At 45.5% G+C, this 25,183-nt stretch overlaps 1 protein-coding gene across 18 annotated transcripts in view; it reads right to left on the bottom strand.

Annotated features, from left to right (window-relative positions):
* The window catches only part of MACF1 (microtubule actin crosslinking factor 1), a 284,153-nt gene that overhangs the window by 244,406 nt on the left and 14,564 nt on the right, over positions 1-25,183 (bottom strand). The window lies entirely within an intron of this gene.

Raw genomic sequence — 25,183 nt, 5'->3', positions numbered from 1 at the left:
CCGTCCTGAACAGTCAAAAAGACTGAACTGAAGACATCCTGATGCATCCTGAACGGATTACTCTCCATTCAGAATGCATGGGGATAAAACTGATCAGTTCTTTTCTGGTATTGAGCCCCTAGGACGGAACTCTATGCCGGAAAAGAAAAACGCTAGTGTGAAAGTACAAGTAGCCTTATACAGGGGTCAGCAACCTTCCGCAAACCAGCTGCTGCGATACTACAACTCCCAGCATGCACACTGGCTCAGCTGTTCCTGTAACTCCCATGGAAGTGAATGAAGCATTCTGGGAGTTGTAGTTTCAGAAAAGCTGGAGTGCTGAAGGTTGCTGATCCCTCCTCTAATATAAACCCCAAGTTCACATTTACCTTTTTGGTTGCACATTTTTAAGGTCCACCTTACAGACCTTATATAGACACTTTGGGGGAGATTTATCAAACTGGTGTAAAGTAGAACTGGCCTAGGCTACTTTCACACTGGCGTTTTGGCTTTCCGTTTGTTCGGATCCACACCAAACGCAAGTGTGAAAGTAGGCTTAGTTGCCCATAGCAACCAATCAGATTCCAACTTTTATTTTCCAAAGGAGCTGTGAAAAATGAAAGGTGGAATCTGATTGGTTGCTAAGGGCATCTAAGCCAGTTCTACTTTACACCAGTTTGATAAATCTCCCCCTCTATGTGTTGTCATATAGTGCCTCCAAAATGTGGCACCACATTATCCCCTTGGAGCAATGGTTCTAGCAGGGAATATCTCTGTGATGTGCCATGTGTTGGAATATGCCGCCATTTTTTCCTTATGGATTACACCATACATGTAATCATAGCTAAAGGTGGCCATAAATATAATACAAGTAATTTGATTATTAGGTCAGAGTGGGGTTAAAAACAATCTTTATTCCCTTTACCTATTGGTTGCTGCTAGAGATGAGCGAATCAATTCTAACAAATCAAATTTGTTCAAAATTAGGCTTCTGGAGCAGCGAGGGGCTGCTCCCAGTGCTCAAGAGACCCCCCCCCCCCCCTCCCCTCCCCATTGATTCACAAAGCCAGACATCTTACCTGTCAATTTGGCACCTGCGCCATTGCTGAGTTTCCGCGCAAGCGCAGAGGCTCTGCTGCTGCTGCTGCCTGTGCAGTTCAGATACTGATTTAGATACATGCGTGGCTGACGTCTGGGTAGAGTCAGAAGTGGAGGCAGCAGCTTCGGAAGGATAATCTGGAGCTGTCTTGGAACTAATAACCACCAGACAGCATATAATAAGTCCCAAATGTCCAAATATAACAGGTGAACGTCCACATGTCCTGAATACATAGAGCGTGCACCCTCAGAATCTTTTCCTCTGGTGGACACAAGGTGCCTCCAGAGTGGCTCCCCATTTTGGCACATAGAGGGGGTTCTCCTCAGGGTATATTCAGTGCAGTAATTGGTGACTGTCACTATTATTTCACTATAGCTTGCAGAAATTAACCTGCTTCAAAACAAACTCATTCAGAAGAATGGGAGTGATTTACAATCCCTGGATTTTCTGCAACAAATCGTCCGCATTTGAGTTCACCCTAATAGGGCATATGGACAGGGGTTGTCCCCCTAAGACAATCTTTTTACAATACACCAGAAAATACAATAGTTAAAGGGATTGTCCAGTGGTATTATACTTTTAACTTATGGATTACAGTGGGTCAGAAATAGAAAATAAACCAGTCATCCTCACTGATCCCCCGCCATTGCTGTTCTGCTCCCCATTGCTGTCTACTTCCTGTCTCCAGGCGGGAGATGCCTACTCAGCCATTCACCGCCCATCGCGGGAAACCGTCTCGGCTAGTGACTGACTGAGTAGGCCGCTCCAGCCATTTCCTGTGTGTTGAGACAGGACCAGGAAGTGGGGAGCAAAACAGCATTAGAACAACAGCGGAGGGGGATCGGTGAGGGTGATTAGGGCTTCCATGTTACTTTTAACCCACTAATGGCCCTATATAAAAATTCTGCTGAACAACTAATTTCAAAACATCAGCTTTTGATCGATGCAAGTCTGCTCATCCGAGAGAAACACTATTCATATGGTCATCAGAAGTCAAAGAGACAATAATATTAAAGAGTTATCTATCTACAGGATAGGGGATTATGTCTGACTGGAGGGGCTCCGACCGTGGGGCCTGTTTGATTGAAACGGCTGTCACGCTTGTCCAATGCTGCTCTATTCAGCTTTATGGGGCTGGTTGTACTTGGCTGTCTCTGGCAGTCCCATATAGTCGAATGCATATCTGCCCCTCCATTCAGCTTTATGGGTCTGGTTGTACTCGGCTGTCTCTGGCAGTCTCATAGAGTTGAATGGAATGGTGGAAACGCATGCATATCTGCCGCTCTATTCAGCTTTATGGGTCTGGTTGTACTTGGCTGTCTCTGGCAGTCCCATATAGTCGAATGCATATCTGCCCCTCCATTCAGATTTATGGGGCTGCTTGTACTTGGCTGTCTCTGGCAGTCTCACAGAGTTGAATGGAGTGGTGGACACACATGCATATCTGCCGCTCTATTCAGTTTTATGGGGCTGCTTGTACTTGGCTGTCTCTGGCAGTCTCACAGAGTGGAATGGAGTGGTGGACACGCATGCATATCTGCCGCTCTATTCAGTTTTATGGGGCTGCTTGTACTTGGCTGTCTCTGGCAGTCTCACAGAGTGGAATGGAGTGGTGGACACGCATGCATATCTGCCGCTCCATTCAGCTTTATGGGGCTGCTTGTACTTTGCTGTCTCTGGCAGTCTCACAGAGTTCAATAGAGTGGTGGACATGCATGCATATCTGCCGCTCTTTTTAGCTTTATGGGGCTGCTTGTACTTGGCTGTCTCACAGAGTTGAATGGAGGGGAGGACATGCATGCATATCTGCCGCCCTATTCAGCTTTATGGGGCTGCTTGTACTTGGCTGTCTCTGGCAGTCTCATAGAGTTCAATAGAGTGGTGGACATGCATGCATATCTGCCGCTACAGTCAAACGGGGAGCACAGGCCCCCATTCTCGGGATGGGGGGGGGGCGGCAGTCGGACCCCTGCCGATCAAACGCTTACCCCTAACCTTTTTAAACTGTTAGTTTACTTACAGGCTCTTATAAGGAGATACTGATAAAATGCTAAAAAAAAAATCCATATTTTCACTAACCCCTCACATTTATCCTCTGTGGTACAATCTTACAGCAGACAGTCATCCCTAGTGATCATCCTGATCATCCCAAATCGTCCAAAACGACACAAGCACCAGGATTACAGATACAAAACCGGCATACCTATTCTATGCAAATAATAGGAGTCATACTAAACCCTAATCCCCGATTATGATCTGAAGAGCCAAAGTGTGCAAGTATTAGGGTCAGTTATTTCAGTCACTCCAAAATACTGAAACACTGAATTATGTATTATATGTAACGTTCTGCAGCGCTGTACATAGACTGTATCCACTCCGGACCCTCCCTACTGCGGACATCTACATAATGGGGCCAATAGGAGGCAAACTACTAACTGCTCCCTAGATCTTGTGAGATTGGGATTTTATTATGATAGTCAGAATATATATTGTCCCAAAATATGCTGCAATGAATTAGGATTAGGTGCACAGAATGATTTAACCTCTCTTGGGATCAGTGATTAATCTTCAGTCACATTATAGTCTTTGAATGAGATTAATCTACTAAAGCTCATGTTGGGGGGGGGGGGGGGGGGGTCAAACTGCCACATAAAGAGACAGAAGGAGATCATGCTACACCACCATACTACATCTTCTACATAGCACATCCTAGTGCAAATAGACGATAAGTAGAAGGTGGCATTCAGACAAGGTCTTGTCACGTTCGGTTGGGCGTTGTATTTTACAGCAGTAACCAGATGTATAATATCAGTCGATAGTTTAAAGAGTTGTGCAGTGACATAATATTGAGGACCTGTATCTTCAGGATGGGTCATCAATATCAGATGGGAGTCAGAACCAGTGATGGCCAGTTCACCGTGTTCGCCCACGAGCACATGCGGCTGCCATCTTAACTCACAAGTCCGGCGATGCACACAAATGCGGTCACCGGGAGCAGGCAGTTCCGAGAACAGCCGCCGGGGGCCTTCATCGGACTGTTCTCAGAACTGCCTGCTCCCGGCGACCGCATTTGTTTCAGACCAGCTCGCGGCACAGGCACAGGTAAGGACTTACCTGTGCATTGCCGGACTTGTGAGTTAAGATGGCAGCCCGCATGTGTTCGCTGGCGAACACGGCCAACTGGCCATCACTGGTCAGAACCCCGCTGATCAGCTGCCTGAAGTGGCTGCAGCGCCCGTGTGAGCACGGTGTCCTCAATATTTATCTGCACGCCGTCTTCACTTGTAGCAGCGGTGCAGTGTTATTACTACTACTCGTCTTATTCAACTGCCACAACCCCTTTCAAACAGCTGCTCGGCAGGGGTGTCGGGACCCCAACCGATCTCATATTGATGACCTATCCTAAGGACAGGTCATCAATATCATGTCATTGCACATGCCTTTGAAGGAGTCATAGAGGAGTAAGATCAGCAGCATAACTAGAAATGACTGGGCCCCACAGCAAACTTTTGAATGCCCCCCCCCCCCCCCACTTCAGTGCACCCCCCACTCCTGTTACTAGTCAAGATTGCTTTGTCAGACCAAGCCCTATACGTATATCAGAATTGGGAATTTTATTCCATATGAGATATGATCCCAGTTTTACATTCTATATAGACCTTATACAAGGGTATGCACACCATAGAGGCAACCATGTGTCTGCTATGGGGCCCTTGGAGAAAAGGGACGCAGCCCTGTTGTGTTACACACTTTTTCCTTTTGGGTGCTGAGAACCCGAGCAGGACCCTCTCCATTGGATCTGCATTGCTTATCAAACAAGGGGGTGAAGATTTGGCCCAAGGTGAAGGAACATGAAAAAAAAAAAACACCAGGCCCTTTTATGGGGCAAAATCCAGCACCTTTATGGGGACCCATGTTGTTCTTTGCTGTCTTTTATGTAAGACATTAAACACACAACACAAGGAGCTATTAATTCAACTCAACGATCATTTTTGGTAAAACAACACGTTTTCCGAGCACACTATCTAGTTTCCATTGTATAAGTGCACAGTGCGTACATAATACCAATATGCTGGTGACCAATGTACAAATACTGTCCTAACAATCCAGCCAGCACAATAACGATAGAGACAATATTCATAAAATATAGCAAATATTATTATCAACTGTATTCTGTAGGTAGGTGACATCCCGGCCAGGTAATCGTGTTTAACTGCAGTGTATTGATCTCATATTTCTGCCTTTAACAAATCTGAAGAAGATGCATCATGTTTATAATTGAAATGACGGAATTGTTGGGGGTTTTTTTGTTGTTTTTTTTTGCTATGTAATTTTCTGAAACTTTTCACCAATTTTATTTGTATATTTATGGAATTTTCCATGGGTAAGGACGTACAGTACTAGTCCGTTGTTTTCTAAATCCTGCCACTTCATCTAGCATTCAACTGTAATAAAGCACAGGAATGGGGAAGTGGTCTAGTGTCCCACCTTACTTCAAAGTGCGTCACGTCAACTCCAACTCCAATGACTGGCTGTGCAGTCATTAAAATGTCACAGATGATAGTAGGCCTCTTCTTCTTTTCTGCTCTGAATGTGTATAGTAGACTACTTTCTACAAAATTTCACACCAAAGAAAGCAATAAAGGGGTTGTTCAGCCAGGATTTTTTTTTTCTATAGCATAAAGGCATAAAGCAAAACAAAAGCAGTGATACCCCCAGACCGATCCCTTATTGCTTCTCTGTCCCTGCTTGGTCTCTACTCCTTGGTACCTCTCGACACAAAGGATGGACTGTTCAATCAATCCCTGACTGTGGCCAGTGAGCCGTCTCTTCCTGTGCATTAAGAGGGACCAAGAAGCAGAGACAGGTGGGGCGCCAGAGAAGTGTCGGAACAGGAGCAGCGGGGGATCAGTAGGGTGGGTTTTCATTTGTTTAAGCCATTCTGATCCTTTTTCTCTTGGCCTGATAACTTCTTTAATATACCGGGCAAACCTACCTGGGCTTTATCATGTGTTATTAATGCATTCAGAAAAATTGGCTAGATTTTGAAATGAATCTTTAGACCTTCTGCACACGACCATATCCATTCTGCAGTAAGCAAATCGCGGATCTGCAAAATACGGATGCAGTACATGTGCATCGCACAATTTTCGTAGGAACCACTATAAAAAAAAACAATTCTTGTCTGCAAAATGGCCCAGCCGCACAGATGCAGACAGTACAGACATGTTTTAGTTTTTTTGGCAGACCCATAGAAATGAATGGGTCTGTGTGCAATCCACAAGAAAGGCGGATCGGACACGGACCAAAAATATGGGTGTGTGCAGGAGGCCTTAATGTGATCCAATCTTGTGGAAGGTTTGCATCCAAAAAAATAAGTTGGATGCATATTTTGTAATCATGAAATCACGACTACTATAATTTGTATGAAGAAATAGTTCATGTCAGTCTTTGGATGAAGGTAGTTGACCCGTTACTTGCTTGTCAGTTATTATTTACGTCATTCCAGATGAACACAATATAAAAAATATCCCGGCATGTACAGATGGCCATACTGCAACCTCTGAAATATAGGACCTACTCAAGCAAGCATTTTGGGAGTGGTACTGGTAATGAAAACTTGGTTTAATGGTGCACACTACATGTTATTCTTTTCATCTTTTAAAGACCTCCATAATTCGGTGTATTTTTTCTGGAGGTGGGGACCGTGGCATTGTCACAGAATGTTTTTGTGATGCGAGGTGTCTAAAGGAAACCACCTGAAAAAAAGAACACACCCAGCATTTTGAAAAGAAAAAAAAATGCCAAGAGGTAAAAAAGACACCTAGAAACTGACATGAAAAGTCACACAAAAAAAAAAAAATCAATGCGTGTAGGGTGTTTTATATTTTACTATTGCCCAACATGTAACATTTGGATTCAACATTTTCACAGCAAAAAAATGCAATGAAAGCATCTAAAAAAGGCAGCAGAGAAAAAAAGTATTGTGACCCCATCATAGGGCTATAAAACAAAGTTAGGGACTGCACTGCTCTCCTGGAATCCGCAGACATGGAGGATACGTCGGATGCCAGATAAGTCCAATTCTGCTTCCTAAGGCTACTTTCACACTAGCGGCAGGACGGATCCGACAGGCTGTTCACCCTGTCGGATCCGTCCTGCCGCTATTTCGCCGTGCCGCCGGACTGCCGCTCCATCCCCATTGACTATAATGGGGACGGGGCGGAGCTCCGGCGCAGCACTGTAGTGCACCGCAAGAGGCCGCCGTACTAAAAGTACTGCATATCCGACTTTTTAGTCCGGCGGCCTCTCACCGCACACTGCCGTGCTGCGCCGGAGCTTTGCCCCCGTCCCCATTATAGTCAATGGGGACGGAGCAGCAGTCCGGCGATACCAAAAAATAGCGGCAGGACGGATCCGACAGGGTGAACAGCCTGTCGGATCCGTCCTGCCGCTAGTGTGAAAGTACCCTTATGCCGCCAAACACTGATACTATTTCCTGGTGCGGTGCCCCTCCACGTTTGTTCCACATCCCTAATCAACCTTTAAGGTCAGGAATCAGGGAGCAAAATAGTGAAGCACCGTAGGCACTTTCAGTCTAAAAAATGAATTTATTCCACTCACAAGAGTCGATTAAACCAAGGCATATCAGATATAAGATTCCGGTTTCCCAGAGTCCCAGGGTGAGGAGAGAATGTGTGGCATGCGAGCCATCAGTGGGGGTCTCAGTACTCAGACCCAGCACCAATCAAAGCGCTTGATATGTCTCTGTCAAAGGTTTCATGAAAGCACAGTGACCCTTTAACTGTAACAGTTTTGCCGTTAATATTTATTTGCAGTGCATTTTTTTATTCCAAAAAAGGCCAAATCAAATTTATGTTTGAAGTAAGACTAAAGGCTCCTTTACACAGGCCCAGAAAGCTATCAGAAACAAACCGTTTGTCCCCAATATTTGTCTGCTCGTTAGAGGAGGTGAGAGCTGCATTTACATGATGCTACCACCACCTCTGTATGGGATAGGTCATTAATATCAGATTGGCTGGGTCCAACTCCTGGATCAGCTGATTTTCCCATTCAAGTGAATGACAGCCGTGCTGCAGGAACCAGCCCCAGCAACTGCACATTAACATTCACCCGATTATATCTATTTTGGGATCCACAAATCACGGATCAGCAAAATACAAGTGCAGTCTATGTGCATCTCACACTTTTTGCAGGCCCCATTGTAACAATTACTATTTTTGTCCACAAAACAGACAAGAATAGGACATGTTCTATCTTTTTTACAGGGCTGCGGAACGGACACACGGATACAAACAGCACACAGTGTGCTGCCCGCAATGTTTGCAGTTCAATTGAAATGAATGGGTCCACGTGTGTTCTGCAGAAAATGCAGATTGGACGAAGACGGAAAACACACTTTAATGTGAAGAGCCCCTTAGATAGTGCTTTGTAGTGCTGGTGCCTGTTTCCAGCGCCAGATGGTCGCGCTAATCTGTGTACAATATATTGGAAGTCAGGATGAGCAAGATCATCATGTGTTTCATGAATCACATATCAAAACGGCGGACAATATGTCCCTTTTGCCCAAAACAATCAAAGGGAATGTGCTATCAGGAAATTACCTATTGTTGGTAAACAAAAAAAACTAAATCCTGAAGTTTTCGCACTGACCATTAAGCCTAATAATAGGCACCACTTCTTAGTCTATACGGATCACTTTACTGCAGTTATCTCCTTATCTTTACAGGCAGGATTAGAATGTCAGATATTACCTATGTATGTTCCCTATGTCTCCTGGGTGGGGAGGAAAAACCTGCTGAAAACGTTTATTATGCCCAAGTTTTTATACCTGTTACAGATGGTTCCCATAGGCCTCCCTAAGACATTCTTTCTATAGGTGAAGTACTTATTTTCCGCTTTTTTATGGCAGGGAAAGAAGCCTCACATTTCCTATGACAGATTAAAACTGAGGAGGGAAATGGGAGGCTATGGTCTTCCGGACATCCTCACATATCATAGAGCTGTCCAACTTAGAAGCTGGTTGCAACTATGCAGCTCAAAATATCACACCCTGGGCAAGACATAGAACTATGCTCATTACAAAAAACACAGATCGCCAGCTTGTGGGGATTGACACCGGTAGGGGGCATCTCGGACTGCCTTACCAGGGGAACTGCTATGTGTATTCAGACCCTCAACTCCGACTTGTCCTTAATCTCCAAGCTATCACCTATGTTACCAGCCCCCATGATCCCATTTCTGCTCTGGCCCGAATCAGGAAACTTTTCTGAGATATGGAATAAGCTGAGTGACCAATCATTGAAGTCTATTTTGCCGATATTGAAGAGTGGGGATGGGGTTGTGAGATTTTGCGCCGGGATTTGCTCCCCGGGTAATTTTCTGGGGTCATTAGATATGTCTTCATCTTTATCTCTAAATACCCATCCTTGCCCTTCTGCACATGGTTGGAGAAACTGCTCCAGTTTCAATCACCCCCTCAGAAGCTGGTCTCCTTGCTATACAACGCCTTGCTGACAACTAAAAGACGGGAGGCATTGGCCTACGTCAGGACATGGGAAAGACAACTTGATAGATCTTTTTCTGAAAAGTATATAGCAACTATACGCCTTAAGTCTCATGAATTCTCAAGATGTGCTAGAATACAAGAACACTCTTATAAGACTCTCGCCCAATGGTATAAAACCCTGAGCCAGCTATACCGCAGAGGCTTGAGTGATTCTAGTCTATGCTGGAGATGTGGACTGGAGAAAGGGACTATGAGCCACATATTCTAGTTGTGTTCAGTTATCCGTGAGTATTGGAAAGACTTTGGAAGCCAGATTAAACCATTTGCAAAACCAACACAACATTTTGTCTAGAATCAGTACTATTATGGCTCCCCAATACTTCATGGATCCCTTATAAAAAAATCTTCCTACACATCTACTACAGGCGGCTAGAATGCTTATACCCTTGAGGTGGCTAAACAAGGATCCCCCCACAGTACAGATGTGGATTGAGAAAGTAGATATGATATGTAGGCTTGCGGAGTTGGCCAGCTTGGAACAAAGAACACACCCTTTATATTCTAAATTGTGGCAACCTTGGAAAATATTCAGGTCTAGCAACCAGTCTACATAAAAAGAATCCAGGTGCTGATGTGGCCCGGTCCCCGTCTTCAGAGGTCTATGGGAGGGGTCCTCGTGCAGTCTTAAAGGGGTTCTCCAAGAGTATAAAATGTCCCCTCATGTGCCGGGCACCCCACATGGAATATACTTACCCTAGTCCCCGCTCCCGGCGCCACTCCTGGTCCCCACACCGCCGCTGCTGCTTCTCCCTGCACAACGATGAAAACATCCGGTGTCGGGGGGGAGAAGCCAGTGGCAGGCGGGGACGGGCCTCCCTAGTGTCACCGTCGTTTCTAGGGAGGCTCGTCCCCGTCCACGCCTGCCATTGGCTGCTCCCCCCCAACACTGGATGTCTTCATTGATGTGCAGGGAGAAGCAGCAGCGGCGGTGCGAGGACCAGGAGTGGTGCCGGGAGCGGGGACCGGGTTAAGTATATTCTATGTGGGGTGCCCGGCAAATAGAGGGACATTTTATACTCTTGGAGAACCCCTTCAAAGCATTTGGTTCACACATGGCCATTCCTTGATTGGAGGGATTTTGGTGTACCATGGACTGTTTAGAATGGGTGTAACTACCCAACCCAGCTTTAATGTGAAATCACCCTTGTGACCTTTGTCACTATTACTCTTATTATTTATTATTGTTTATGTTTACTCATTTATCTGATTATTTAACCATTTATTTATCCTTATTTATGTAACTATTCTTATATTTTATGTTATTGTATATTATTGTGCTTATTTGCATATGTCAGTTTTTAAATTCTGTCAATATGATGTATGATTTGTGCATTGTAATGTGCATGTGCAATCAAAGTGTTTATGCTTTATTGTTCAATAAAAAGATTTATACAGAGATATTATCTACGAGTATGTAAATAGCTACCACAGAATCCACCATGCAAAATAGGTGATATCACTTATCTGCTCCCTCCTGCCCTCTGCACAAGTCACAGAGCATGCCTAGAAAACTTTGAGCCGGATTGGCCATCCATTCTAAGATCTGCACCCCGCAGCTTGGGAACTGCAGTACATATTGTGAGAGACATTTTGCGAATTTTGTCAATTTGGGAAATACTCTGGATTTAATAGAGAGAGAGTCAGAGATAGCTAATATAAAGCCCACTTTCCCATATACAGTCTTGGAAAGATTATGGAGGTCATTTACTATCAGAAATGTACCTATATGTGGCGTATTTCAGGCGCAGATTGCAGCACAAAAGTTATTTGCAACACCCTCTGCGACTTTTCCCCGCTCACGCCAGGTCTAAAAAAGTGGATGTGGCGTAGAAAATTGTCTAAATTTAAGCCAGGAAGGGAGCTGGCTTACATTTATACCGGCGGTGGATACGCCGCTGCCTCTACATAACTTTGGCCAGCCACCACCAGCTAAAACGCAGGTCTTAATAAATGACCCCCTATTTGTGTATCCTGGAAAGACTAAACTTATCCTCACAAGTGTGATTTGCCAAGATTACCTTAGGGCTCTTTTACACCTGCGTTATTGTCTTCCGGCATAGAGTTCCGTCGTCGGGGCTCTATGCCGGAAGAATCCTGATTAGGATTATCCTAATGCATTCTGAATGGAGTGAAATCCGTTCAGGATGCATCAGGATGTCTTGAGTTCCGGAACGGAACGTTTTTTGGCCGGAGAAAATACCGCAGCATGCTGCGCTTTTTGCTCCGGCCAAAAATCCGGAACACTTGACGCAAGGCTGGATCCGGAATTAATGCCCATTGGAAGGCATTGATCCGGATCCGGCCTTAAGCTAAACGTCGTTTCGGCGCATTGCCGGAGCCGACATTTAGCTTTTTCTGAATGGTTTCCATGGCTGCCGGGACGCTAAAGTCCTGACAGCCATGGTAAAGTGTAGCGGGGAGCGGGGGAGCAGCATACTTACCGTCCGTGCGGCTCCCCGGGCGCTCCAGAGTGACGTCAGGGCGCCCCAAGCGCATGGATCACGTGATCGCATGGATCACGTCATCCATGCGCATGGGGCGCTCTGACGTCATTCTGGAGCGCCCGGGGAGCCGCACGGACTGTAAGTATACCGCTCCCCCGCTCCCCGCTCCTACTATGGCAACCAGGACTTTAATAGCGTCCTGGCTGCCATAGTAACACTGAAAGCATTTGGAAGACGGTTCCGTCTTCAAATGCTTTCAGTACACTTGCGTTTTTACGGATCCGGCGGGCACCTCCGGCAACGGAAGTGCATGCCGGATCCCAACAACGCAAGTGTGAAAGAGGCCTAAGTAAAGCCTGTTTGACTTGTTATCTTACACTGGCCTCCTTAAAGCCGTGCACCCAATCTACCCAACATCAAGGGCACCACACCTAACACCAGGCAGGAGCCCCCAGAAAGTCCAGGGTGACACATCTCCATGTTAGGGTTTTACAGCTCTCTGAGTACTTGATAAATAGAGTGAATCCTAACCACTGTATCCAGGTGTGCACACTGTGTATCAGGGGCAGATCTTAAACCAGTCCAAGGATCACTTCCAAGGATTCAGCACCTTGCCATCTCAACAAAGCAGATGAGGGCAGATATTCTAGGCAACTGTGTAGACCTGCACATGTAGCACAGTAGTGGCACCATCTTTGCTAAGGGCATCCTGTCCTGTGATTATGGGAGAAATTACAGGGAAAATATAGAAACGTGCATGCTACTATGCTGCTTTATTATCAAACCCAAAATCAAGGAATTTCAAGGCCAGAAATCTACAACTTGAACTAAGATGATCACAGGGGAAATTGATACCTACTAAACGTTGAGGACCCTTTATTCCTCCCGTGTCCCTTTGTCATATTACCCTCTATTTCAGGGGTCAGCAACCTTTGGCCCTCTAGCTGTTGTGAACCTACAACTCCCATCATACACACTTGTTCGGCTGTTCTTTTAACTCCCATAGAGGTGAATGGAGCATTCAGGGAGTTGTAGTTTTAGAACAGCTGATCCACTAAGGCTACTTTCACACTCGCGTTTGGTGCGGATCCGTCATGGATCTGCACAAACGCATCCGTTCAGATAATACAACCGCATGCATCCGTTCAGAACGGGTCCGTTTGTATTATCTTTAACATAGCCAAGACGGATCAGTCTTGAACACCATTGCAAGTCAATGGGGGACGGATCCGTTTTCTATTGTGCCATATTGTGTCAGTGAAAACAGATCCGTCCCCATTGAGTTACATTGTGTGTCAAGACGGATCCGTTTGGCTCAGTTTCGTCAGACGAACACCAAGCGTTTTGGTGTCTGCCTCCAAAGTGGAATGGAGACGGAACGGAGGCAAACTGATGCATTCTGAGGGGATCCTTTTCCATTCAGAATGCATTAGGGCAAAACTGATCCGTTTTGGACCGCTTGTGAGATCCCTGAACGGATCTCACAAACGGAAAGCCAAAACGCCAGTGTGAAAGTAGCCTCATTCTTTCCTGCCTGTTTATTCATGTTCAAGGATGCAGAATTTTCACATAGACCAACAGGCTTGAATTTGTTCCGTACATACGTGTCTAATATCTTTTGACCAGGTAGAATGAAATTGATTTTGTCAGAAATCTGATTCATGCATTATGCTGATGGCTCACCGACTGAGATAATCAAAAAAGAAATGAGTCAATGAATGACTCAGCTGCGCTCCACTTCCTACAGCTAGGTGCTATCAGGCTGAACTAATGCTATGCCGTTCATACATGCACATGCAATATAGAAAGCAATGCTTCTTGGGCTTTATGCACTCAAGCGTATTGGGATCCATATGCCGAGGATCATGAATACCACTTTACTGCATTTCAGTGCCATGCTGATCAATGCATTGAAATATGATGACGTTTGCATGGAAAAAATAATAATAATAATAATAATAATAATAATAATAACACTGTGCGCTCTATCACATGCCATATACCAGACAAGTTCTCTCCCAGGAGCCAATGGGTACATCACACCTTAGTGAATAGAGTGCTTTGCCTGATCATAGACACAAGTGTGTGACTATTCGATTACAGTCACACAGTCCTTTCACTACTCCATGGCTATACATCACGTTCCTTTCAAAACTGCAGCACAACCATAGTAAGCTGCGAGAAGGCTGCAGGGCTCACAAGAGCGCAGATGCCTTCTCAAACAGCTGATAAGAAGGGGTCCCGGGTGTCGGACCCCCATGATCATATACTGATGACCTATCCCGAGGATAGGTCATCAGTATCAAAATCTCGGAAAACCCCTTATTGAATGAAATCTACCTGAATAGTGCCCCCTGCTGTTTGCTCTTTTTCTAATGTCTCTGTCCACTTCGCCTCTACCTCATGCTCAGTTCCATCCCTCAGCTGCCACTAGCTGTAGCAGACAGGACAAGGCTTGGTTCTAGCTTTGTTGGAAAGAGATTGTCATGTACTATATAAGCTTTGATTTTCATTTTTTGCATTAATCATAAGATGACCCTTTTATTGGTATTAAAGGTGATGTCCTATCAGGACAACCATCTGTCCGTATGAACAATTAGGTCATGTGGCTTTGTATGGGGTGTCCCCTGTGTGCACTGATAGATTTGGCATTTATCATGTAGAGATGATATATAGATCATGGATCACTGGGAGCTTCTCCTGAGCACATGCTGGAAACCATCTCACTATCCCGACCACTGGACTCATCTCTGCATGTATACAGAGTCCTTGGAGAGGGGGCCAAGACAGTCAGAGCATATAGGTAGACAGCTCAGCATAAAAAATGGACGTTGTAGCCAATAAAACCAACTGACTGAACAGCAGCTCATTTCGCTCTATCATCCTCCATTTAATTAGAATCAGGGTGATCTTAGAGGGCTCCGAAAATTCTGCAGCCCAGTTTGATCTCACTATCTGCAGGCATGGGAGTAATGCACAAACACCCACTTTTGGCAAACGGAAAAAGAATAAGAAGGCATCAGAAATATCAGGACTGACGTGAGAGAAATAGGGGGATTGTTACTCAATATACGATTCTGGTACCGTGTAGAAAAACGGACCGCAATTCTGGAAGTGCAAAAATACTGACGTGTGAATGGACCCTAAGGCCTCATGCACACGACCGCTGTTTTATTCCGCGTCCGTTGTTCAGTTTTTCGTGATTTTCTGTGGAACCATTGACTTTCAATGGGTCCTGTTGAAAACTCGGCTAATGCACCGTTTGTCATCCGCGTCCGTGATCCGTGGTTCCAGTCAGTCAAAAAAATATAACCTGCCCTATTTTTTTCACGGAAAACGGTTTGCGGACCCATTCAAGTCAATGGGACCGTGAAAAAACACGGAGGAACACAAGATTGTCATCCGTGTCCGCGCTTCCGCGTCCGTTTTTTTCCTATCATTTGCATGGCAAACTTGACTTAGACTTTTTTTTACTTTCCTTCATGTCTGGTGATCCTCCAAAAATAAAGGAAGACACACGGAAACAAAAACGGAAACGGATCACGGAACAACGGAACCCCATTTTGCGGAACGGAACACAACAACGGTCGTGTGCATGAGGCCTAAGGGTGAGTCTGTAGAGCAGGGATGGCCAATCTGAGGCTCTCCAGCTGTTGCAAAACTACAACTCCCAGCATACCCAGACTGCCTTCAGCTATCAGCCAACAGCCGGGCATGATGGGAGTTGTAGTTTTACAGAGCCGCAGGTTGGCCATCCCTGCTCTAGAGGAAGTCAGGCAATGTATTCAACCCATACTGTAAAGATGTTATAAAGCTACTACATTGCCCATGACGGACCATTGTAAACAATGAAAGGGACACAGGAGCCCCACACCCCCTTCAAACGGGTGACTGGCCAGGGTGCTGAGTTGGACCCTTACCGACCTAATAATAGTGACCCATTCTAAGTATAGGCCATCAATTTACAAAAAAACGTATCACCTGATCAGCTGTTTGAAGAGGCTGTGGCGCTCAAAGCGCGGCCTATTGGATAGGAGCAATGCTTGGTATTGTAGCTCAGCCCCATTCCCTTGAATGGGGCTGAGCTGAGCCCAAGCCATGTGACCGATAAATGGGATGACACAACCTCTTGTGCAATTCACAAGCAATTTGTGTTCTATATTGCAAATGTTACATTTTATGCCAAAACAACATTCAGGTGTATGGGACAGATTTTCATTCACATTTAATTCTGCAAAAAGTCTGCTGTGTATGAATGAACTTTTAGTGTTTGCATTGATAAAGCTAAATGTGCTTTTATGCTCTTACCGATAACAGAATATACTGTGATATCTAACAGCAAATAAAACAAGTATATAGGGTGAGATGTCTTTAAGATATGAATTTAGTGGCTTTTAATTTTTTTTAATAGACCACATTTATTGACGTATCTTTGGGAGGAAGTGGGAGCACACAACCCAGTCTAAAAATGCCAGCTAGAACATACAAACTTCACTATATTTTTTGTATTCATCATTTTTTCATTATATATATATATATATATACATTGCATTTTACCTTTACTACAATAACCCGTGCTACACTGAATATTTTTTCAATGATCTGAATAGAACACGGGAGCCGTAGCATTGTAGTTTCGAGTCTACTACCTCTAAATGATGATCTGAGATAACCATGTACAAAAACATGTAAAATATGTAAGCACGTTGTAGTTACATGTATTTTTTTTAACCTGACAATTTACACTTTGTGGGGTCTACCATGTCTGCTATGGAAGCTCAGAAAATATTTTTAATTCTTTGATAACACACAACAGTTAGGAATGTGAATGTTATTTAATTTGCTGGATGTACAGTATATCATAGGGGCAACATTAGAACTGATGACGTCATTAAGGGGGTCTCAGGAAAATGTGCTAGCATGCACCAATACGTGGAATGCTGTCACAAGGTTGGTCGGGATGATGATGTCATAAAGAATGAGTGACAGTGCCTGACGTGTCACCTTTAAAGTTCTAGAATAGGAGGTGACATCACAATCTGATGGTGTGGTGGTTAATGAGCTCACAAAAGATGCTAGCCCTATATATATATATATATATATATATATATACCTAGCAGCAGGGGAGGCCCATGCTGTAAATGTGTCCCCTTTAATGCTTTACACCAGATGATAATGCCGCAGACGTGATTTCAAGGGGACAGATGATGTTAGATAGAGTACTTACAAGCCTGGTTAAAGGGACTTGTTCTTTTTTGTTGGACATTACAGATTTCTTAAATTCAGTAAGTGAGATGGATAACACTGCCCTGATAGCTGGTGACTATAGATGTGGTGAGTTTGTACGCATCTATAGAGTACATCATGACAAAGGGATTGTAGTTACTGAATGGCTTCTGGACAGGAGCCATTTTACTGATTTCTGCTTGATCTACTCAGGGTCGTACCATATGACAATTATTTCCTGTTCCAAGACACGTACTATCTTCAGAAGTAGAGGTACCACAATGGGCTTGAATGTCCCCCCTGTATGCAGATGAAGTTATGGCCTCTTTTGAAGAAAATTATGTTCACAAACATCCATTGTATATGCAACATGTAAAAACCTGGCGGAGATTTCTTAATAACATTTTTTTGCATACAGCTGGGGGGAGGGGACACCCGAGTCCTTAATGGAATTCAGAGGGTATCTGAACTCTATCTGGGCTGAATTTAAAGTGTACCTGCACTTTGAAACAACTTTTGATATGTCATAGTGACATATAGAAGGTTTTGATCAGTGGTGGTCTGAGTGTGGAGACTCCTACAAGGGGCGGATTGGCCATAGACCTTACAGGGAAGTTTCCCGGTGAGCCGATGCCCCAAGGGGCCACCCAAGTCCTTCTTTCTGCTGCTAACCGGGTACATAATGAGCTCTCAACAGTAATTAACACTGTGAGAATCAGGTAGTCGTGTACCCAGTCAGGGACAGCACATATCCTAATGAATTCAACTCCCCTGCTCCATAGACAACTGGAGAAGGAGAACAGAAGATGGTAGCTTTTGGGGCAGTATATTGTGCTACACTGTGTTATTTGGTTCTGCTGGGATGGTATTTTGCACTAGGGTGTTGTTGACCCCCCCCCCCCCCCCCCCCCCCCCTACTTGTGTTTCCTCGCTTTCTGTTAATTTGGACCTGCCTACAAAATGGGGCCACTTTTCATTTTTTTTTCCAGGGCCACTTTAAGTTCCCACCAATTTCTAGGAAGAGCAGAGAAAAGTGGTCACATAGCACACTCTCTTTCCTCGCTGCAGGAGATGGGCTCAATAGAAAGTCTAAGTGTCACGGGGTTCCGAAGGTGCACTCGGTCCCCCATCGCCCGCAGACCTGTTGCTTAGCTTTGGGAATGAGGATCTGTGTTTGACCTCATTCCCAGGGCGGCTTTACTAGCTGGGTGGCTCCCTGCTCCTAAGTCTGCCTTGAGCGCCGAGCTGATCACTCGGTGCTCGACTGGTTGGTCTGTCGGTCATGTGACGCTGGCCACGTCACATGACCCTCACTCCCCACTATAAATACAGGCAGCCTGCTGGCTACAGGTTGCCTGTTAATTTCTAGGTTCCTGGCTATTTGTTGGACTGCTGAATACCTACCTGATCCTGTTCCTTGACCATCCTTTTGCCTGATCCTCCTGTACTGCGCATCCGTCCTGGTATTGTGACCTCGGCTCCCACCTGACTACTCTCTTAGGACTCCTCTTGTACTTCTCTGCTCTCCTGGTATTTGACCCCGGCTTCTCCTGACCATTCTTTGCTTAATCCTTTGTACTTTGTAGCTTTCCTGGTATTGACTCGGTCCGTTCACGTCCTGTTGTCTGTCTGTCTGTCATCCCTGCACTTATTCCAAGTTAGGGATTGCCGTCCAGTTGTCCCCTGTCATTAGGACTCGCGAGGCAAGTAGGCAGGGCCAGGGGTAAGGGTGGAGCGCAGTGGTCACTTCCCTCCCCCCTGTGTGTGTGTGTACGCGACAGTTACAGATTAACAGGCCCAATAACCACTGTATTATGAATCCTCTGGTGACCCTGACTGACTATGTCTCTAATCTGACGCAGATGGTGCAGGAGTTAGGGGAAAAACTCAGCTCTTTTGAGTTAGGGCAAGGCTCTTCCACTCCTCAGGCCTCCAGTCCGCATTTTGAGCCCCAGATTAAGTTCCCAGAAACCTTTTCTGGAGACCGGAAGAAGTTTCTCTCTTTTAAGGAGAGTTGCAAACTTTACTTCCGTTTGCGCCCCGTGTCCTCTAGGCCCGAGAGTCAACGCGTGGGCATTATCATTTCCCGATTACAGGGTGATCCCCAGGACTGGGCGTTCTCTTTACCTGCTGGCGCCAGTTGTTTATATTCTGTGGAGGGGTTCTTTCAGGCCCTAGGTACCCTCTATGATGAACCAGACAGGGCTCTAGTAGCCGAGACGGCTCTAAAGGCACTGGTTCAGGGCAATTTACCAGCGGAGGATTATTGCACCCAATTCAGAAGGTGGTGTGTCCCCTCAGGATGGAACGAACCAGCCCTGAAGAGTCAGTTCAGGTCAGGTCTGTCTGATAAATTAAAGGATCTTCTGGTCAGTTATCAACTTCCAGAGACCTTAGAGGAGATGATGACCCTTGTTGTCCGACTTGACCGACGGGTTAGAGAGAGACGACAGGAACAACAGTTCTCTTCCCAGATGGTGGTCCAGCCAGAGGCCTATCCCAGAGACAATGCTGAGGTCTCCACCGAGGAACCCATGCAGGTTGGCATGACCCGAGGGAATCTTCGCCGCAGACGTGGAGAATGCTTTTACTGTAGAGATTCTGACCATTGGATCAACCAGTGTCCTAAGAAGGTCCTCTCTGTCAAGTCTCCTAAGGCAAGGCAACCTAAAGACCAGGTACACCCTGAATTTTCTAAATGTAAGCTTTCGGTACCCATTACAATTTCTCTGGGAGTAGATAAATGGCCGGGTAAGGCCTTTATTGATTCTGGCTCAGTGGCTAGCTTTATTGACTCTGAGTATGCTGTAAGATTGGGTATTCCTATGTTTGCCTTACCAACTCCTATCCATGTCATGGCTATTGATGCTACTCCTCTTATTGGTGGTACGGTGAGCTTATGTACCTCGGAGATTTCTCTAACCGAGGGTGTCTGCCACTCAGAGAGATGTTCGCTTCTAATCCTGGAGAACCTACCTGCTGAGGTGGTACTAGGGTTGCCTTGGCTCCGACTACATAACCCCACTATAGATTGGTCCAATGGGGAGTTGGTGAGATGGGGCCTAAGTGTGACTCGTGCCTGTCCGTGGTACAGGCTGGGGTCTCAGTAAAGTCTGATACTTTACCCTCTGTTGTTAGAGAATATTCTGATGTATTCTCATCACCAACCCCGGAGGTTCTACCCCCCCATAGACCTTATGATTGTACCATAGAGCTAGTAGAGGGGGCCAAGTTTCCTAAAGGACGAATTTATAATCTTTCTATGCCCGAACGCAAGGCCATGGAAGATTATATTAAGGAGAGCCTTGGTAAAGGGCATATTAGACCTTCTGTCTCTCCTATGGGGGCGGGGTTTTTCTTCGTTAAGAAAAAAGATGGTGGTCTCAGGCCATGAATCGATTACCGGAGATTAAATAAAATCACTGTCCAGAATAGATACTCCCTCCCATTGATTCCGGATTTATTTAACCAGGTCCTGGGGGCAACCTGGTTTTCCAAAATTGACCTGAAAGGGGCATACAATCTAATCCGAATCAAGGAGGGAGACGAATGGAAGACGGCGTTCAATACTCCGGTAGGACACTTTGAATATCAGGTGATGCCTTTTGGACTCAGCAATGCCCCAGCTGTGTTCCAAAACTTCATGAATGACATTCTTAGGGAGTTCTTAGGTAAATTTGTTATTGTCTATCTTGACGACATTTTGATATTCTCTACTGACTTCGAATCCCATGTGTCTCATGTTAGACAAGTATTAGAGGTGTTGAGGGAGAATCAGCTATCCGCTAAACAAGAGAAATGTGTCTTTGGTGTGCAGGAGATTCTGTTTCTAGGGCATGTTCTGACTCCTCACGCCTTCAAGATGGATCCTGGTAAGGTACTAGCAATTAAGGAATGGGTAAGACCTTCATCCTTAAAGGCCTTACAACGGTTCTTAGGTTTCGCCAATTACTATCGTAAATTTATTATGAATTTTTCCGTAATTGCTAAACCGTTGACCGACCTTACTAAGAAAGGGGCGGATTTGGAGAATTGGTCTACTGAGGCCATTTCTTCATTTGAAAAATTAAAAAAGGCATTCAGTAGCGCTCCCATTCTGATCCAGCCTGATCAGGAGAAACCTTTTATTGTGGAGGTGGATGTGTCCGAGGACGGCGCAGGAGCAGTCCTTTCACAAGGTCCTGCTAGCCTCACTAATCTGAGACCATGTGCCTTCTTCTCCAGGAAATTCTCTCCCACGGAGAGAAACTACGACATAGGGAATAGGGAGCTGCTGGCCATTAAATGGGCATTTGAGGAGTGGAGGCATTTTCTGGAGGGGGCAAGGCATTGTGTAACTGTTGTCACTGACCATAAAAACCTTATGTTCCTCGAGTCTGCTAAGAGGTTGAATCCCCGTCAAGCCAGATGGGCTCTGTTTTTTACTCGTTTTGATTTTTCCATCACGTTCAGGCCGGGAAGTAAAAATGTGAAGGCGGATGCATTATCTCGGAGCTTCCAGGCTTTTCAACCTACTGAGGTACCACCTGAATCCATCCTACCAGCAAAAATCTTCTTAGCAGCTCTTACCCAGGATATCTCGGCTCGCATTAGGTCGGAACAACATCTGGCACCGGTATCCACCCCAACAGATAAGCTGTTTGTTCCCGTACAATTTCGTCTCCAGCTGTTGGGTGAGTGTTACGATTCTGCCTTTTGTGGACATCCGGGTGTTGAGGGCACTAAGGATCTGGTTTCTAGATCTTATTGGTGGCCCACTCTAACTAGGGATGTCAAGTCCTATGTGTCAGCCTGTGAGGTTTGTGCCAGGTCCAAGACACCTAGGACTCGCCCTGCTGGTAACCTACGACCCCCTACCCATTCCCAGTAGACCCTGGTCCCATATCTCGATGGACTTTATAACTGACCTACCGCCGGCGGAGGGTAAGACTGTAGTGTGGGTCGTGGTGGATAGGTTTAGCAAGATGGTCCATTTCATTCCCCTATCTAAACTCCCGAATGCCAAAACCCTGGCGTCTATTTTTGTGAAAGAAATTGTTCGATTGCATGGTATCCCGGAAAATATTGTTTCTGACAGGGGTGTGCAGTTTGTGTCCAAATTCTGGAGGGCCTTCTGTCAAAAATGTAAAATTTCATTGTCTTTTTCCTCTGCCTACCACCCTGAGAGTAATGGGCAGACTGAACGCCTTAATCAGTCTGTCGAACAATTCTTGAGGTCGTATGTTGCTGATGACCAGCAATTATGGGTGAAATTTCTTCCATTGGCTGAATTTGCTTTGAATAACCGTGTCAATTCTTCCGCTGGGGTCTCCCCTTTCTTTTGTAACCATGGTTTTCATCCCCGTTTTCATTCTGGGTCGTCCGTCTCCTCCTCTAACCCTGAAGCGGATAAACTCTCCTCCGAACTGTGCACAGTTTGGGCCCGGGTTCAATCGAACCTAGAAAAGGCTCAATGTTCTCAGAAACTCAAGGCCGATAGGAGACGTTCAAGGGGGGTAAACTTTCAGGTTGGGGATAAAGTATGGTTGTTCTCCAAGAATCTATCTCTCAAGGTAACTTCTAAAAAATTTGCTCCTCGTTTTATTGGACCATATAAGATCACAGAAGTGATTAACCCGGTATCTTTTAGGTTGGAGCTGCCCGAGTCATTCCACATTCATAATTTGTTCCATAAATCTCTGCTTAAAAAATATTTTGAACCGTTAGTACCATCAAAAGCCTCACCTCCGCCGGTTCTTGTTAATGATGCTGTCGAGTATGTGGTGTCTAAAATAGTGGATGTCCGGAAGGTGCGTAATTCCTTGCAGTACCTGATTCACTGGAAGGGGTATGGACCTGAAGAGAGATCTTGGGTACCTGCCAGGGAGGTTCATGCTCCTAGACTTGTTCGTAAATTTCATTTAGAACACCCTGAAAAGCCATCGCCTGAAGTCTTGGGTCCGGTGGCCCCTCGTAAAAGGGGGGGTACTGTCACGGGGTTCCGAAGGTGCACTCGGTCCCCCATCGCCCGCAGACCTGTTGCTTAGCTTTGGGAATGAGGATCTGTGTTTGACCTCATTCCCAGGGCGGCTTTACTAGCTGGGTGGCTCCCTGCTCCTAAGTCTGCCTTGAGCGCCGAGCTGATCACTCGGTGCTCGACTGGTTGGTCTGTCGGTCATGTGACGCTGGCCACGTCACATGACCCTCACTCCCCACTATAAATACAGGCAGCCTGCTGGCTACAGGTTGCCTGTTAATTTCTAGGTTCCTGGCTATTTGTTGGACTGCTGAATACTTACCTGATCCTGTTCCTTGACCATCCTTTTGCCTGATCCTCCTGTACTGCGCATCCGTCCTGGTATTGTGACCTCGGCTCCCACCTGACTACTCTCTTAGGACTCCTCTTGTACTTCTCTGCTCTCCTGGTATTTGACCCCGGCTTCTCCTGACCATTCTTTGCTTAATCCTTTGTACTTTGTAGCTTTCCTGGTATTGACTCGGTCCGTTCACGTCCTGTTGTTTGTCTGTCTGTCATCCCTGCACTTACTCCAAGTTAGGGATTGCCGTCCAGTTGTCCCCTGTCATTAGGACTCGCGAGGCAAGTAGGCAGGGCCAGGGGTAAGGGTGGAGCGCAGTGGTCACTTCCCTCCCCCCTGTGTGTGTGTGTACGCGACCGTTACACTAAGGGCCAGTCTTGATTCTATCTCCTACAGAGAGAAGAGGGAGCGTGTTATGTGAGCGAATCTCTCTCCTCGTTCTAGTGATCGGTTGGGGTCTCAGAGCTCAGACATCCACCAGTCAAAACCTTTAATATGTCACTATGACATATCAAAAAGTTTACCAAACTTAGTGACACACAACTAGATACAAGTCAGTTTTTAGAGTTTTGTGATCAAGGGCCAGATTGAAAACTTACAAACTGATATTTATAGGAAACCTACAGATAGAAATAGTCTCTTACACTGTGATAGGGGGTTATTCATATGCTATCAAGAAATCTATCCCTAAATCTCAATTTCAGAGTGTACATTGCATTGTAACTGACTAAGTTATGTGAACAAAGCGGGATTTGATGGAAAATAGAGAGGTTATCCTGAACATGTGCCGAAAGAGCCTGACGAGACAATCTGTCCAAACAGGTACAGGGATAGACAATGTATTCCTTTTATGCACAATTTTTGTCTATTGAGCCATAGAGTACATTGGCATATCCTTAAAGGGCATCTCTCATCAGATTTGTACCTATGAAACTGGCTGACCTGTTACATGGGCACTTGGCAGCTGAAGACATCTGTGTTGTTCCCATGTTCATATGTGCCCGCATTGCTGAGAAAAATATTTTATAAATGCAAATTAGTCTCTAGGAGCAACAGGGGCATTGACATTGCACCAAAAATCTCAGCAACTGCTGTACCCTCTGCACTTTAGAAGTAAGGGCCAGGTATGATAACATGTTCACTGCCTGGTCCTGTCACTCAAAGAGCAGAGAGAGCTGAGCCACTAGGAGTAATGGTAACTTCCCATATACATATATTAAAACTTCTTTTTTCTCAGCGATGTAGACATATATGAACAAGGGAGCAACCCAGATGCTTTCAGCTGCCAAGGGCACATGCAACAGGTCAGCCAGTTTCATAGGTATAAATCTGCTGACAGATGCCCTTTAATGAAGCAGACCCAGGTGTGAGAATTCCAGAGTCCCCCGCTTATCTATAAAAAAAAAAAGCTCCATCTATAAGAGACAAACTGGTATGGGCAGACCTGGAAAGTGAAATGCCCATCAGACATTTCTTTCAGCAAAGTCGGACTTTCCTTTGCCTGCACTGTTCACAAAGTAGCAGTGTGATTAGGGGAGATCGCTTATCT

The sequence above is a fragment of the Bufo bufo genome, chromosome 3, assembly GCF_905171765.1.
Source record: "Bufo bufo chromosome 3, aBufBuf1.1, whole genome shotgun sequence".
In the NCBI taxonomy this organism is placed as follows: domain Eukaryota; kingdom Metazoa; phylum Chordata; class Amphibia; order Anura; family Bufonidae; genus Bufo; species Bufo bufo.
Note: the sequence above shows the minus strand (reverse complement) of the source record. Positions and strands in the feature narration are given on the sequence as shown.